Raw genomic sequence first — 15388 nt, forward strand, 5'->3', positions numbered from 1 at the left:
CCATCCACCATTGTTGAAGCTTTCCTAGAAACTTGCCAAATCGGGAACCATAAGTGAGAACTAAGTCACCTTCCTTAAACTCCTACTTGATGAAGCTATCACGATAGACCTTTCTGCGAGCTTGTGTGGCTTCCATGCACTGTAGAGCCATCCTGCAAATCTCATCAAGACACTCCAAGTGCAAGAGACGGCGTTCCAGGGACTCGGCATCTCCCAAGCGTTCATTGATGGCCACACGCAGAGAGGGTAACTCGAGTTCAACTGGAAAGACGGGTTCTATTCCATACACCAACTAGAAAGGAGTTTGTCTTGTAGTTGACTTATGGGAGGTTATGTATGCCTATAGGGCCTCTGTAAGTCGATCATCCCAATCATGGGGATATGTGGAAATCCTTGTCAAGATCGAGCAGAGGATGCGATTGGTGACTTCAACTTGGCCGTTGGCTATGGGATAATAGGCTGTGGACTTATGATGACGGATCTTATATAGCTCTATGAGTTCTTCCATGACCTTATTAATGAAATGAGTGCCTTTGTCACTTACCAACTCTAGGGGATTGCCAAAATGGGTGATGATATTCTCGCACAAGAATAAGGCCACGCTATTTCCATTATCCTACTTTAGAGAATGGGAGCGATAGATGGCTCCTTGTTTTCATTCTGTGGGATACACGAGGGATTCATATGCCTCTGTCTTTGCCTCACAAGTTTGGCATCAGGCTCTAGGTCGATGTGGTGTTGGCAAACTGTGGGATCAATATCCTTTAGATCTTTGTATGACCATGCAAACACATCTAAGTTCTCTTTTAGTAGGTCTCACAAGACTACTAGTTCCTCTTCTAGAAGATTTAGACCCACTTTCAGGTGACGTTCAGTACCGTCAGCATCCACGAATGTCGATTTCCTTTTACCTTCAACTTCATGGATAAATGTCCCACTGACTACTTCTAGGTAAAGATCTGACTCCTTCAAGGGAATGGTCTCATCTTCTAATGATACACTGGAATTGATGTCCTCTTTTAATGGAGGCCTAGCTCTCGCTCTTTGGGAGGCTGAAAGGGTATCATTGAGGTTTTGGGTTTGGGTTGGGGATGAATTATTTCTTGGCTCGAGGATTCGTCTTCTGAAGATGCATCCAAGAATGCCACATAACAAGAACTTTCTACGTTTTGTTTGAGCTGCAGGGCTGGGGGTTGTTAGCAAGGTGCATTGTCATCATCTTCTTTAAGGAATGGTGACATTGGACAATAAGAGCCACTGCCGAAGGAAGGCCTATTCTTCTTAATCCATTTCTTATAAAGACTTTGCTCATGACATGACTCACTAATCAGTCCAAAGGGTACCACAATCATTCTGTCAAAAAGAAAGGGATCTTTTGCTTCTGAGGCTTTGAAAGCTTTTGGAACTTCTTTCTCATCTTTGCCTTCTGTGAGTAGGATAGATCCTTATAGCTTGCCTTCATAATCTTATTTTGCATCATCACCTTCGTCCTCTTCAAATTCTATGTCTATCTCTATGGGGGCTCTATATGAGAAGAACAAGCTCTCTATTCTGTCTACTGCTTCTGCTTCTACTTCTGCCACTATCTTTGTCTCTGTCTCTAGCACTGTCTCCACTACTGCCATGTAACAGGGAGAACAATGCATCCATGATTCTATCTCACTGTGAGAGGTGATTTCAGAAGTCAATTCGGGTTTAGGTAGGAGGTATTCACCCATAGACAAAGACTTTACTTCTTCCGGTAGTTTACAATGCCCACTAGTAGGGATTGTGCCTATGTTTTCTTGGGAGAGATCTGTTTAACAGCCTCTTCATTTTCTGATGTACCATCTGTTACTTTATTAGAGGATTTGGTTATGAATTTGATGGATGTGGATCCATTGCCTTTTTGCGATCCATACAACTTCAATACCACTTTATTGAGTCCCGTGCCTAAGGTTAGGATCCCTTTGAACCAATCCATTCTTGCTCTTGCTTCAAAAAGCCAAGGTCTTCCCAACAACAGAGGGTATGAGGTCCCATAGGAATTTGGTTTGACCACCAGATATGTTAGCCAATAAACTCTTCTTGCAAGGTTTTCTTTATATATGGGAGGATGCCCAATGGTTTGATTCTACTTTGGTCTGCCAACCTGATAAGCCATTGCATAGGTTGCATTCCTTGCAAGCCTAGATCCTTCATTGTCACATCCGTCATTATGTTTATTGATGAGCATCCATCAATCAATGCATTTGCAATGAAGAACCCTTGAATCCATACATCAATCTCTGAGATTCTAGGATCTAGGAAGGCCTTAGCCACATCTACTTCCTTTACGGGTTCTGAGGCTCTATTGGACTTGGTCGCCACGGAGGGAGCAATTCTTAGGCCTATTCCTAGTCAATATGCTTTTATATTTCTTTCGACAGCTAGGAGACAACATCAATAATTGTCAGAATGTTAAGTTTGGTTTAAAAGTATCTAGGTCTTTAACCGAATCATACTCTTTGATAGGATCCATAGGCTTTTCCAATTAGCTAGAAAATGGGGCCACGACCACTTTATCTTCCCTTTTTCTTCTAGGAGTGGCAACATTTTCACTTCTTCTTCATTTGGAGGTCCTTCCACATCCCCTATTTCTCGGACCTCTGGTCATGTCTCTGCAACTGTCTTTGTAGCTCTCTATGGCTCTGTAGTGCTTTGTACTTCATTGTCATGGACTGCATTGTTCTGCTTTTCTTGAGGAAGATTGAACTTCACAGTCTTGATAGAAGAAACGTTCTATTTTGGAACTATGGATTCTCCTTTCTTTGCTCATGTTATTGCGGCCACTTCCAATTCCACCAAACTGGAAGCAGGTTCTTGGGTCTTCTGTTGGGTATCACAAAGTAGATTTAACAGGGGTTGGACTTGGACAATATTTTGCAGTGTGGCCTTCTCCTTTGCATCAACTGCATAAGGTCTTGTAATCCACAAACCTTCTAGGGTTTGGACAATTCGGTGAAATATGACAATTTTCTCCACATTTGTAACACCCCACCTCTGACCTCTGACCACCGCCAGAGTGTCGTTCTCTGTAACTATGAGAGGGAAAACTCCTTAATACAAAATTAGGACCAAACTCCCTAGACTTTGGTCCAATGTCATGTGTTGTCATTTTGGATTCGAGCAAGTTGAATCTTGTGTCTTTTTCTTTCTTTCTTTCTTTGTGCATCTCTTTCAGAGAGTAGATATCATTAGTATAGTTCTTCCTCAAATAGTATGAATAGAAGGCTCTAGGAATGGTTGGTTTTCGAGTACATTCAGTGGGCTAAATGTCCCGCTTAATGGCACTTTCCGCACCATGTATTAGAACACATCACATCTCTTCCACTTCCCGTAGGAGTGGATATATTGGCGGTATTCACCTTTAGCATCTGTAGTTGCTATGCAATCACATCCATAAGCTCTTTCTTGATACCTGCACACTGAATTGGACAAGTAGTCCTTCAGATTTTCACATCCTAAAGTACTTGTAGTAGGGTTTTGGGAAGCTTCTGTAATTATTACATACACTAGTTGGGTTGATCCAAGAGGTCATCTATACTGGTTCTGATTCAAAGCTCTGTTGAGACTTGGGGTTGTTGATTCCAGTGGGTAGGATTCCACTATTTTTTAGTCACCATTGGAGAAACTATTTGAGACCACTGCTATTGCGGTTGAACCATCATTTGAGGCATTGTCGTCTACGGGGTCACTGTGGGTTAGGTGTATTGTGCTGCGGCATTGTTTGCATTTGGGGGTAAGACTCTTCTTGAGGTCATTGACAACCTTGCTTCAACTTCATAATACAATCTTGCACCTTCCACTGCAGCTTGCAGATTGACTGGTCTTCTCAATTCCACAAACTTGCAAACTTTTGGTTGAGGAACACTCCTTTCTAAATGCCTTCATCCAAATGATGATTGGTCCATCTCTTTAGAATGGATTCCATTCGCGAGACATAAGCTTCTACTCTTTCTCTAGAGGAATGACTTGGGTTCATGAACTCCTCTCGCATCCACTCTTCAAAACCTTCACGCTTGAATTTAGTGAGGAAGGCCAACTTTAATTCGTCCCATGTGCCAAAAGTTCCTACTGCTTATCTTTCATACCATCGAAACGCTGCGTCCTTGAAAGTGGCGGAGAATATTGTTAACCAATGCTCAAGGGTTTTGGCATTGTTAGCCACACATGCTACCATAAATTCTGCTACATGAAGGTCAGGGTCTTCATTGTACTCTCACTTAAAAATTGGCAATGGGACTACATTTGCTGCCCTGTCCATCAATATTTCTAGGATGAATTTGACTAGGAAGGGGACCTTAAGTCGCCATGGGGACTTCTGTAAAGAGTACTTTTAAGGCGTCAAAGGAGGCTTCTGCTGGTGCAAGCTCATTTGGAGCCTTGATTTTTTCCTTCTCTCTTCTCACGTACCTCTAGGCTCATTCTTTTGCTTGCCTCTTGATTGCATCATTCATCAAGGGGTTGGCTCCAACCAGTTGGTATGTACTCAACTAAATAGAATCAAAGGGGCTTCAGTCTCTGGAGGACTCTCTAGACAACATCTCCTCTACTTCCTTATTTTCTACATCTCTAAATTCAGCCTTCAAACCACTACAGAGGGGGAGATATTCTGTTTTGAAGGTGTCAAAACTCATTCTTCTGAGAATCATTGTTGTGCCATCATCATAATAATGGCAGCTTTCTAACAGTTTCAATAGTGTATATTGTGAAGAACACTCTATCTACCAACTTTCAGTGGGTTGCTAATTGGACAAACACCATGCGTCCCACGTGTCCTATTGTTGAGCATCCACAAACAAATTCCAACTTCTTTCTTTCTTGTTTTCGTGAACCTCCATTGACCACGATTCTTGAAGCTTCTTCAAGATCTCCCACATGATGATGTCTGGAACTTCTCAATGAATGCCAAATCTTCCATAGATGGTCATTCTCTCTATTTCTACTCTTCAATTTATTCCCAAACAATTTACCACCAAGATGCAAGTTTCTGCTACTTCAACTAAAAGAGGAAATAGTCCACCACATAGAGCCTGCATTATGATGGTAATATGTTTTTGCCATTGTGGGATGAACTTCTTGTGGAAAGTGGCTTTAGCAATAAAAATATCGAATTATTCAATGGTAAAAGGATCTTTGCAAACATTCATTGAATTCTTCTTTTCTTAGCAATGTCATTTCCTTTATTTTTAGCCTCTTCTGATGCTTGTTGATGGCAGTTTTCCCCGACTATGCACTAAAAATATGGGGCCCCAAGAGAGACACCAAGGAAAAGGGGTTTCTACTACAAGAAAATCTATCTTCTAACATCAACAAGCTTTTGTTTCATTCTTTAGAGAACCACAACAAAGAAAAGAACACCACTAGCAAGAAATCTTCATGCAACATCATAGAAACAATTCTCCCACGGCTTTATCTTCAATAAAATTCATCATCCTCTCATATTTTTCATAGAATTCATAAACCAAAAAAGAGAACACAAGAGAAATACCACTTTGAATGGAAAAACATCACATATGATTCATCTTCATTGTCTTCATAGTTCTCTCTCACAGTCTCTCATAGAAAATTATATTGTTTTGCATAGAATTGGCTATCTCTGACTCTCTCTTTCTCTCTCAATCAATAGTACATTATATACTCACTATAATACTCAATAATCACTCGTAATAATCTTTCTTTGGTCGTGGATGCCCCTTCCAAAAGGTGTGTCTGATATGAAAGGTCACCAGAGCCACTACAATGACTCTTCATAGCTCACCATTGTCACTTCACTCCTGTCTTCTGTTGAGACTTCAACAACTACTTCTTTCACTTCCTTGAAGCTCTTGTGAACTTATATTCACCTCTTTCCAAGGTTAGAAAACATCCCCAAAGTCATACATACATTCCATAGAATACTTACAGAAGATCTAGAGAAGATTTTTAGAAGCTTAAAGAAGATCAGCAGAAGATTTCACAAAAGGTTAACAGAAAGCATTAGAACCACATAACTCATACCAAAACCATTCCAAACCATAAAAAACTATTCAATGAGCTTGCAAAAAACCTCAAATTCCATCAATCATTAACAAAAGAGAAGGTATCAAAACCTCAACAGAACCTATCACAACATCATAGAGCCTCATATTTCTACTGAAAATCATCATGAGCTTTCAAAACATTATCAATATCATACAAAAAACTTTCAAAAACTTCCAAAACAACTAGTCATCACTCAAAATCCATCAAAAATCAACCATTCAACCTTCAAAAATAACAAAAATCAACCAAAAAATCTAATCATTTCAACATTCAACATATCAATCAAGGGGCCTACATGGTTTGGTGGTTATGGTTCATATCCAAATAAATATTTTCACTATAGGGACACAAGAGATGTCTTGGCTATAGTACTTCAAACCATCAAACCTTTTGGGTCTGGAGAAACCAAATTAATTGGTGATTAGGGCCGATGGCATCTCTTCAATGATATTAGATGTGCACTTGCTCTTATGTTTTCTTTTTTCAGTAACCGCACTACTAGTATTAGTTTTCTATGATCCCATCATAATCTGTTTATTATTCAGAGACAACAAAGTGCAATATAATCTTAAAAATGCAACTCATTTTATTTACCATGCCTTTGGATCCTTGTGTCTCTTGTGTTTGTTTTTTCCTTAAGTATTTTTGGTACAAACCCTTCTCATTGGAGGGGTATTTACATTTTGGATAGTTGAGGAAAATAGGGCATCTTCGATATACCTCCACTTCCTACTCTTGTTGTGGAATGTGCAGGATCTAGGACATGGCTGGGAGCTATGGTGGACGGAAAAGGAAGAATGAGCTCATGATGACATAGACAAGACTTTACTAATTACACAAGTGAATTAGGTTTCAAGATTGAGACTTGGACTCATAAACACAATCTTGTGTATAAGATTGACAATGACCAAGACACTAATAACTGAAATGGTAAAGCATCATGATATTGCATTCATCATATATATCAAAAATTGGTAGTCAAGTACAATGCTTTATAGTTATTGGATGGGTAGCATTTTCCCCTTCTGTGCATATGGGATTCAGTCTACCCCCATATCCTAAGCCCAGAACTGCCTCATACAAAGAGGCCACAATAGGTGTGATTGCAAATATCTCAACACCCCTCCTCAATCACAATCAAAAAGTACAAAGTATGTAGAGGATTTAGTGAGAGCAACACCTGCAAAGTGTGGGCACACCATAAACATGGCAAAACACTAGAGGTTGTCACAAAAAAGGATAAGTGTGGGTACCACAAACATGGTGGACATCCAGAGGTTGTAACAGGGGCCTCACAAAGTGTACAGAGACTGTAGTACAATGCTACATGATGAGTTTACAAGCTTATGATAAAGAAATTTGGGCTAGGCAATACAAGGCTAAAACAAGTCAGTAAAAATTGGGTCAAGGACCGGTAGGCCCTTGCAGTTTTCAACATTACTTTTGACATAAATCTTCAATTCATTGTAGGTATTCTTGTTGGAGTAGTCCAACTTGCTCTTTTTTATCATGTACTTGCACTTCACTTTGCTTGCTGCTTCAAATTCTTCATGATTTTTTTGCTTCTTCTTCTTTTTCTTTTTCTCTTTGATATTTTCTTTATGGTCTTCATTTTCATGGACTTTGCTTGCATTAGTCATCTAGTTCTTTTCTTTATGGTCCCTGTCAAGCGAAGGTACAGTCTTTGAGACAACGGAAATGTCTTCAAACTTTTACACTTTCATGTCTTCAAGGTCTGCAAATGGGTACATTGATGGCATTTGGATATAGGCAACTCCATGTCTTCCTCCATCTTCTTGAAGGTCTAATGTCCACAAAGTCAAGTTGTCCCTTTAATGTACTATCCTTGTATGAATCTTCACTCAGTGTATCAAGCTTTGTTATAGCTTCATCAAAGGCATGCTTAGCAAGATGATAGGCCCGCTCAAGAGAATTCATAATTTTGTAATAAAAGATTGAAAAGTTCAAAGCTAGTCCAAGTCGGATAGGGTGGATAGGTGCCAAATATGTACCAGCTGTGCTTGATGCAACCTGGTAAGCTTTAAGAGACTGATCTGTAGCCTCTTTTCTTTCACTGCCTATCTTAAACTCAGCCAAGTACCGGAAGTAATCACCTTTCATCTTGTAATAAAACACTATCGATTCTCCTATGTTGGATCAAGGAATAAGGTGCTCATCAATAATCATCAAGATATCGTTGCAAATCTTGGACAGTTCTTCCTCCACTTTGTGACGATATTCTTTAATCCATTTAATATTTTGTTCGTTGGCTTTTGCTTCTTCTTTCTACTCAATGGAAGACAATATCCTCCATTAAGCTCGACGAGCTCCAATGACATTCTTATAGCCAACAGACAACAGGTTCCTTTCTTTCGACTGTCGATTCTACATCAAGCTTGCCCACTTTCTTCATCAACTCAACCATCTCATCATATCACTTCACTTGCTCAGCAAGCTTGGTCATGTAGACATGGTTTTCACACTCCTCGATACTCATGGTGTATAGGAGGGGGAAAGCGACTCAAGTAAAGTGGGCCAGTTCGACGAGATCCAGACACAGGAAGGGGGTAGTGGATGTGAAGGTCCCAAGAAGGAGAAGTGTGGGAAGAAGATATCAGAGGAACGCCATGGCCGCGACTATGGAGAGAGGAAGAAGAAAGAAGACGACATAAAAGAAAAGAGAGAGAGATATGAAAGCTCCAAGTTGCTTGCTATGGCTATCAAGTAGGTAAATTGAAGAGAAGAAGTGGGGAATGAGGTCCTGAGCTGGGGATTGAGCTCAAACCAAGCTACACGACAATGAAAGAGAGCTGAAGAAGTAGTGCCATGCCCGACTGGCCTCTGATACCATGTGGAAATGTGTAAGATCTAGGACACGACAGGGAGCTATGGCAGACGGAAGAGGAAGAATGAGCTCATGATGACATAGACAAGACTTGACCTATTACACAAGTGAATTAGGTTCCAAGATTGAGACTTGGACTCATAAACACAATCTTGTGTATAAGGCTGACAATGACCAAGACATTAACTGAAATGGTAAAGCATCATGATATTGCATTCATCATATATATAAAAAATTGGTAGTCAAGTGCAATGCTTTATAGTTGTTGGATGGGTAGCATTTTCCCTTTCTATGCATATGGGATTTAGTCTGCCTACATGTCCTAAGCCTAGAACTACCTCATACAAAGAGGTCACAATAGGTGTGATTGCAAATATCTTAATATTTGCTCTATTTGGTAATCCTCATACATGTACTAATTCTCCTGCAAGTTTACCCAATCCTCACATTCTCCCGACAGAGTTTGTATAGCCCCCCTCTCCATCTACCTATACATGAACCTAGCTTGCAAAGTCACCATTACATTTCTAGAATGGATTGGCAAGATAGCATCACACACATGCTACTAAAGAAGGATATTGTGAGCTATCTGTAATAACAGATGCCTCCATGCTGCCAACTTTGTTGACTTCTGTGACTCTATATCTTCATCTAGCTTAAAATCATGGAAGATAGTGCAAGACATTTTCTCTCTATGTTTTCTCTTTATCTCCTAGGTGTATTGGAAGAACAAATAATGTTCCAATGTTATAGAGTAGTCCTCCCAACTCAAAAGTAATCTCTTTCTACCATCTTGCAACATGGCCCAAAAGGTCTCTTGTCTTACCCAACTTTGAAATGGTTCATTTCCATCTACTCAAATCAAAGTTATGTCATTTAATACCACTTCCTTAGACTTATGATGCACATAATGTAGATGAACGAGAATAACCTACATTCAAGCATGCCCATCAACATTTGAATTTTCCTGTCAAAACTCTCCATAGCCTTCAATATCCTTGCGCAATCTACCTCATTTATCTTTGAGGATGCCAATATGTATACTCTCTCCTCATTTAATACACCCCTCGTCTTGGAGCCCCACTCCAAGTATGAGAGTTTTGCATTGACAAAAACATTGTTACTCTGGACCAATGTAGTTTGAGTACATATAAATGGTAGGTACAAAGACGTAGCAACTTACTAATACCACTTCCCTCCGATACTGGGATTTGTAACTCTTATCAAACATCAAGTCTTCTTGACGAGATTTTCATTAACACTATAGCATGCCTCACCCCATGTCTTAGTTCTAAACTCAGAGTCACAGAGCTATGTCCATTTCTGTTTGATTAGTCTCATTGCCCTATCATACTCGTCCTTTTTGCACTTGGTAATTAAGGAGACAATGTCATTGCATTAGGAAAAAATGCATCAAGAAAAACATTATTAAGTTAGCTTAAAGAACTACCTATCTTCCACATAACATGGGCAAGTGTAATCAATGGTGCCTTGTACCATGCGAGAATGGGCACTTTTTGTGTGCTTGCACTAATGCCTTGTCCTCATCAGTTAACTTGTCAAAAATAGTGGCATGGTTAACCTCCCTAGCATCCTTGCTTCACAAACAAGGTCTGGATACGATAGGGTCTCATGCATATTTCATCATCCACATGACCTTTAGCACACAAGGGTAATCCAAGAATATGAGAATATGGTCCATTGCATACCTATTTGTATGAGAAAGAGCTGAAAAAATCTCCCCCTCTACCACACTTGTCACTTTCACAAGGTGACAATCAATGCGCACATGCTGCCTCATGTTATCTGGAAATGCTATTGCAAATAATCAATTATATTAACGATGACATAAGCGACAAACACATTGCAAAATGTTAAGGTCCTACGGTTTAGGGCCACTCACATGTGTGTATCTCATTCATCCATAGTGTGAGCCGATGGTTACTATCCCAAATATAAAATATGCAAATTGACAAAAAGGCCCAATCACTACCATTGATTTCTACCTCAAAGTCTTCATGCTTCCTTAGCCAATGGGGGTCCTACTCATTTCTAATCATATCATCAACCTCCTTGCATTGGTGCCTTGGAGTCTCTAGTGATACTATGAATATATCCATTTCTCTAACTTACCCATTGCTAAAAAAGGTCTCTAAGAGTTGCTTGTACCTCAATGTGACTTGTCTAATTGTTGGCATGGAAACCAAACAACATAATGGGATGGGTGGCAAAGGGGTGGATGTCTGCATCATCTAAATGAGACAATGAAGTATTAATGTCTACATCAACATAAAAAAATAAAAACCATAATCTAAATCATGCTACCATCTCTTACAAGCACTCACCACCAATGTTTCCAATTGGTCTTCTATGCATGCTTGCATAATACATTTATTGCAAAAGTGCTTGTGAGAGTAGTCTCACTAGTCGTTTCACCGGCCTCTGTCATGCACTTCTTTTTAGTTCTTTGTGTTTGTTCTTCGTCTTGCTTTGCGTGCGACCATGCCCTTGCTGTGCACTAAAGGACTCAATCCTTTTGTGGTTGTCGCTTTCCTCGTCAATATCACTCTCTGATACTACGAGCTTTCTCTTTCCCTTCCTCATCTACATCATCAAAGCATGCCCACCTTCTTCTGTATCACTCCTTCCAAACATGTAATTGCAACAATTGCATGTAGCTCGATGGAAGTCAATGATCGCATTTGTGTTGCTCTTCCCCTTGCTCTTAGAGGGCAGCTCCCCCTTGTGATTGCATGTTGCTAGTGACAATAGCCTATGTTGCTCTAGGTCATCGAGGAAAGTTAGAGTCCTCAAGAGACTCGTTGGGTCGTTGCTCTCTTTCCCACAAACAACGATCTGAAATAGGGTAAGAGGGGGAGATAGTGTGGTCGTAACAAAAATCAAGAAAGGGGTTGCTTACCATCTATTCCATTGACCATTGGACAATTTTGTTTTTCTCAATATCAATCTCAATATTGCCTTTGCCATGGGCTTTTACACCTCTTTGATGCACACGGGTGACAAGAACTCCCACTAGTCCAGGGAGCAGCCTCGTCGATGAGAGGAACATTTGTCAGATTAAACCTTCTACAATCCTTTCATCACCCTCAAAAAGAGTGACATGATCTTGTCTTTTGAAATCTAATATGGCCATGACAAAGAGGCTTAGGGTTACTTCTTGTTGCAGATATATTACTTCCTTGATTTCTTGCCACAAATACAAATTGAGAGAGAGAGAGATAGAGGAGAGGAAGAGATGACATTGGGATAAGAGAGTGAGAGATAGATAGAGAGAGAGAGAGAGAGAGAGAGAGAGAGAGAGAGAGAGAGAGAGAGAGAGAGAGAGAGAGAGAGAGAGAGAGGGAGAGAGAGCGAGAGGGAGGAAGGTGGGGAGAGAGAGAGAGAGAGAGTGTGTGTGTGTGTGTGTGTGTGTGTGTGTGTCTATGTGTGTGTGAGTGTGTGTGTGTGTGTGAGTGAGTGAGTGAATGAGTGAGTGAGAGGGAGGGAGGAAGAGTGAGTGAGAGGTGGAGAGAGAGAGAGAGAGAGAGAGAGAGAGAGAGAGAGGAAAAGCCATGGATAGAAAGGTGAGGTAGAGTACGTGTGATTGTGAGAGAGAGAGAGAGAGGGAGAGAGAGAGAGAGGGGGAGAGAGAGAAAATTGTGGCTAAGGGTAGGGGACAGAAAACATGAACTTGAATTGCAAGGGGAGGGGGTCCTTTTAAAAACAAAGGAGAGAGAGCGAGGGAGGGAGGGATAGAGAGACAGAATCACATACTAAGAGTCATAGGAACGATTCGCAATGTGAAAAGGGGGGATGGGTCCTTTTAAAGGTGAAGGAGAGAAAATAAGGAGAGAGAGAGGGAGAGTGAGTGAGTGAGAGAGAGAAAGAGTAATAAGAGAGAGGGGGAAAGAGAGAGAGCATGTGATATGTGTAATTTTGTCTCACCAAAAAGGGGTTGCTAGGCAGCCTCGTATCGGATGAATATTTTTTTTTAGTGACCCATTCTTGGTGAAAGTAAATTTTTTCCGAACTAGATTTGTAGGATTTTTTTTAGCCAATAAGGGGCTACCCCGGCAACACCTTTTCAGTGAAAAAAAAAACCACAATTCTTCGATAATAGATAGCATGGGAAGAAGAGAGAGCAATAGAGTGTGGGTTTTTTTTTTGCCCAAGGAGGGGTTGTCGGTGACCCCTTCTCGTTTAAAAAAAAGACTCCATAGGTCCGAGAATAGAGAGCATGGGGGAAAGAGAGAGTAACAGAGTGATGAGAGAGGGAGAGCATGCAATATTTATTCATCTAAAAAGGGACTATTGGTGATGCCTTCTCGGTAAGAAAAAATACTACATATTGCATGTTCTTTCTCTAATTCCCTCTCCCATCACTCTGTTACTCTCTCTTCCCCCCATGTATTTTTGGACATGTGGGTTTTTTTCCACCGAGAAGGGATCGCCAGGGCAGCCCCTTCTTGGGTGAAAAAATCCCACACTCTATTGTTCTCTCTTCTTCCCAGGTTGTCTATTCTTGAAACTATGGTTTGTTTTTTCATAGAGAAGGGGTTGCCCTGACAGCCCCTTTTTGGGTGAAAAAAAAACCAACACTCTGTTGCTCTCTCTTCTTCCCATGCTGTCTATTATCGGAAATGTGGTTTGTTTTTTCACCGAAAAGGGGTCGCCACGATAGCCCCTTATTAGGTAGAAAAAAACCCACAAATCTAGTTGGGTGAAAATTTACTCTCGCCATAGGAATGGATCACCAAAAAAAAAAATCGATAAGGGGCTGTGCCGACGATCCCTTTGTAGCAAGAAAAAATTACATATATCGCATGTTCTCTCTATTTTCCCCCTTTCTCTCATCACTCTTTCTCTCTCTCCCTTCATTTTCTCAACTAATTAATTAATAATTACTTAATTAACTTTACGAGAGAGAGAGAGAGAGAGAGAATTCTCAATAATAAACTAATCAAGTAATCAAATATTTAACTACTTAAATAGATATTAGTTATTAATTAAATTCTAATTAATAATTAATAGTTATTAATTATTAATTATTAGTTGCTAATTATTAGTTACTAGTTACTATTAATTATCAACTACTTTTTGACTATCTATAAACTAATAAATTAATTAATAATTACTAATTATAAACTATTTTTAATGAATTATTAACAAAATTTATAACTAACTATTAATCGACTAATTAAATTAATTAACTCACTAACTAGATTTTCTCAAGTCATAAAAATATTAATAATGAAGGAAAAACTATCTAATTAAAATAACTAACCAATAAAATTATTAATTATGGATATAATTTTGACTAATTAATTTATTAGTAAACTAACTAGCTTTCTAATTATTAACTAACAAATAAAATTAATTAACTAATATAGGAAAGAGTGGATTTTGTCGAGGGAAGGGGGGCAAGGAGTGAATTTTCTTTGTTGGGGGGAGTGGGGGATAAGGAGTGTGGGTTTTATGTGTGTGTGGGGACAAGGAGTAGGTTTTGTGGGGGGTGGGGGGGTGGGGGAGGGAAGGGGAGAGAGGGTGTAAGGGCTTTGTAGCTATACCATGGCATTGCTACTAGAAACACCTATATAGGGAGTAGTAGTGACTCTAAGTCCTACTTGGTTTCCACTTCTAGCCTTCTTTTTCTTTCCTCTTCTTCCTCTTTCATTTGCATGTCCCTCCAAATTGAGTTCAATAGTCATGACATGCCCTCCAACTACCTCTCTAGTCTGGCTACCTTCTCCTCTTGAGGTACTCTCCATTCTTGACCTCTTCTCTTCTTCCTCTCTTCCATTGTTGGAATGATGCATTCTCTCTGTTGTCCTCCATGTGACCATGGAAAGTCGTGCCTCAGATTTTGGGGTTGTCAATGTGGGGAAGTCGCGTTTTGCCTTTGGATGGTGGTCGTGCCGCAGGGAAACCATGTCATGCCTTTAGGTGTTGGCACTGGTGTTGGGGTCGCTATGCTGAGGTTGTCACGCCTAGGGTTGTCGCGATGGGGTCAACGCAATGGGGAGCATCACAATGTGGGTCATTTTTCAGCACGATTTCTTTGGGGCACTGGATCTCCTCTCCTACTTTTGTGATGCACTTGCACTTGTTCACTCACTCAATACGACACAAAAAGGTAACACGATATGTGAGAGCAAGGTATACTCTTATACTATTCAATCAAAGAAACAGTACAACATAGGCACATCCCAGGACTACATCCTCGTGATACCGCACATATGAGGGTTCACCACCACTGGGTATATGGAATCACATGTAGAGTGGAAACCAAGCAGGGCTTAGCGTCACTACTACTCCCTACATAGGTGTTTTTGGTAGCAACGCCATGGGAGGGTGTGGAGGGGAGAGCAGTGAAAAGTGGGTATTTTAGCCCTTGCAGTGGCAGGTGGCATCGGCACCCCCTTGTTGGGGCAACCATACTTGAGCTAGCACCCACATCGTCCCCCACTTGTCCGCCGCCCCTATCCACCTGTGTCGCAT

The 15388-nt window shown here is 40.4% G+C and overlaps 1 pseudogene; it reads right to left on the bottom strand.

The window, feature by feature from the left end:
* Window positions 1–7757: 7757 nt before the first annotated feature.
* On the bottom strand, window positions 7758–8542 carry LOC148015093 (14-3-3 protein 7 pseudogene; annotated as a pseudogene).
* Window positions 8543–15388: the final 6846 nt, after the last annotated feature.

This window comes from Lygodium microphyllum, chromosome 24 (genome assembly GCF_053477565.2).
Source record: "Lygodium microphyllum isolate KBCC chromosome 24, Lygodium_microphyllum_v1.1.10, whole genome shotgun sequence".
Taxonomy (NCBI): domain Eukaryota; kingdom Viridiplantae; phylum Streptophyta; class Polypodiopsida; order Schizaeales; family Lygodiaceae; genus Lygodium; species Lygodium microphyllum.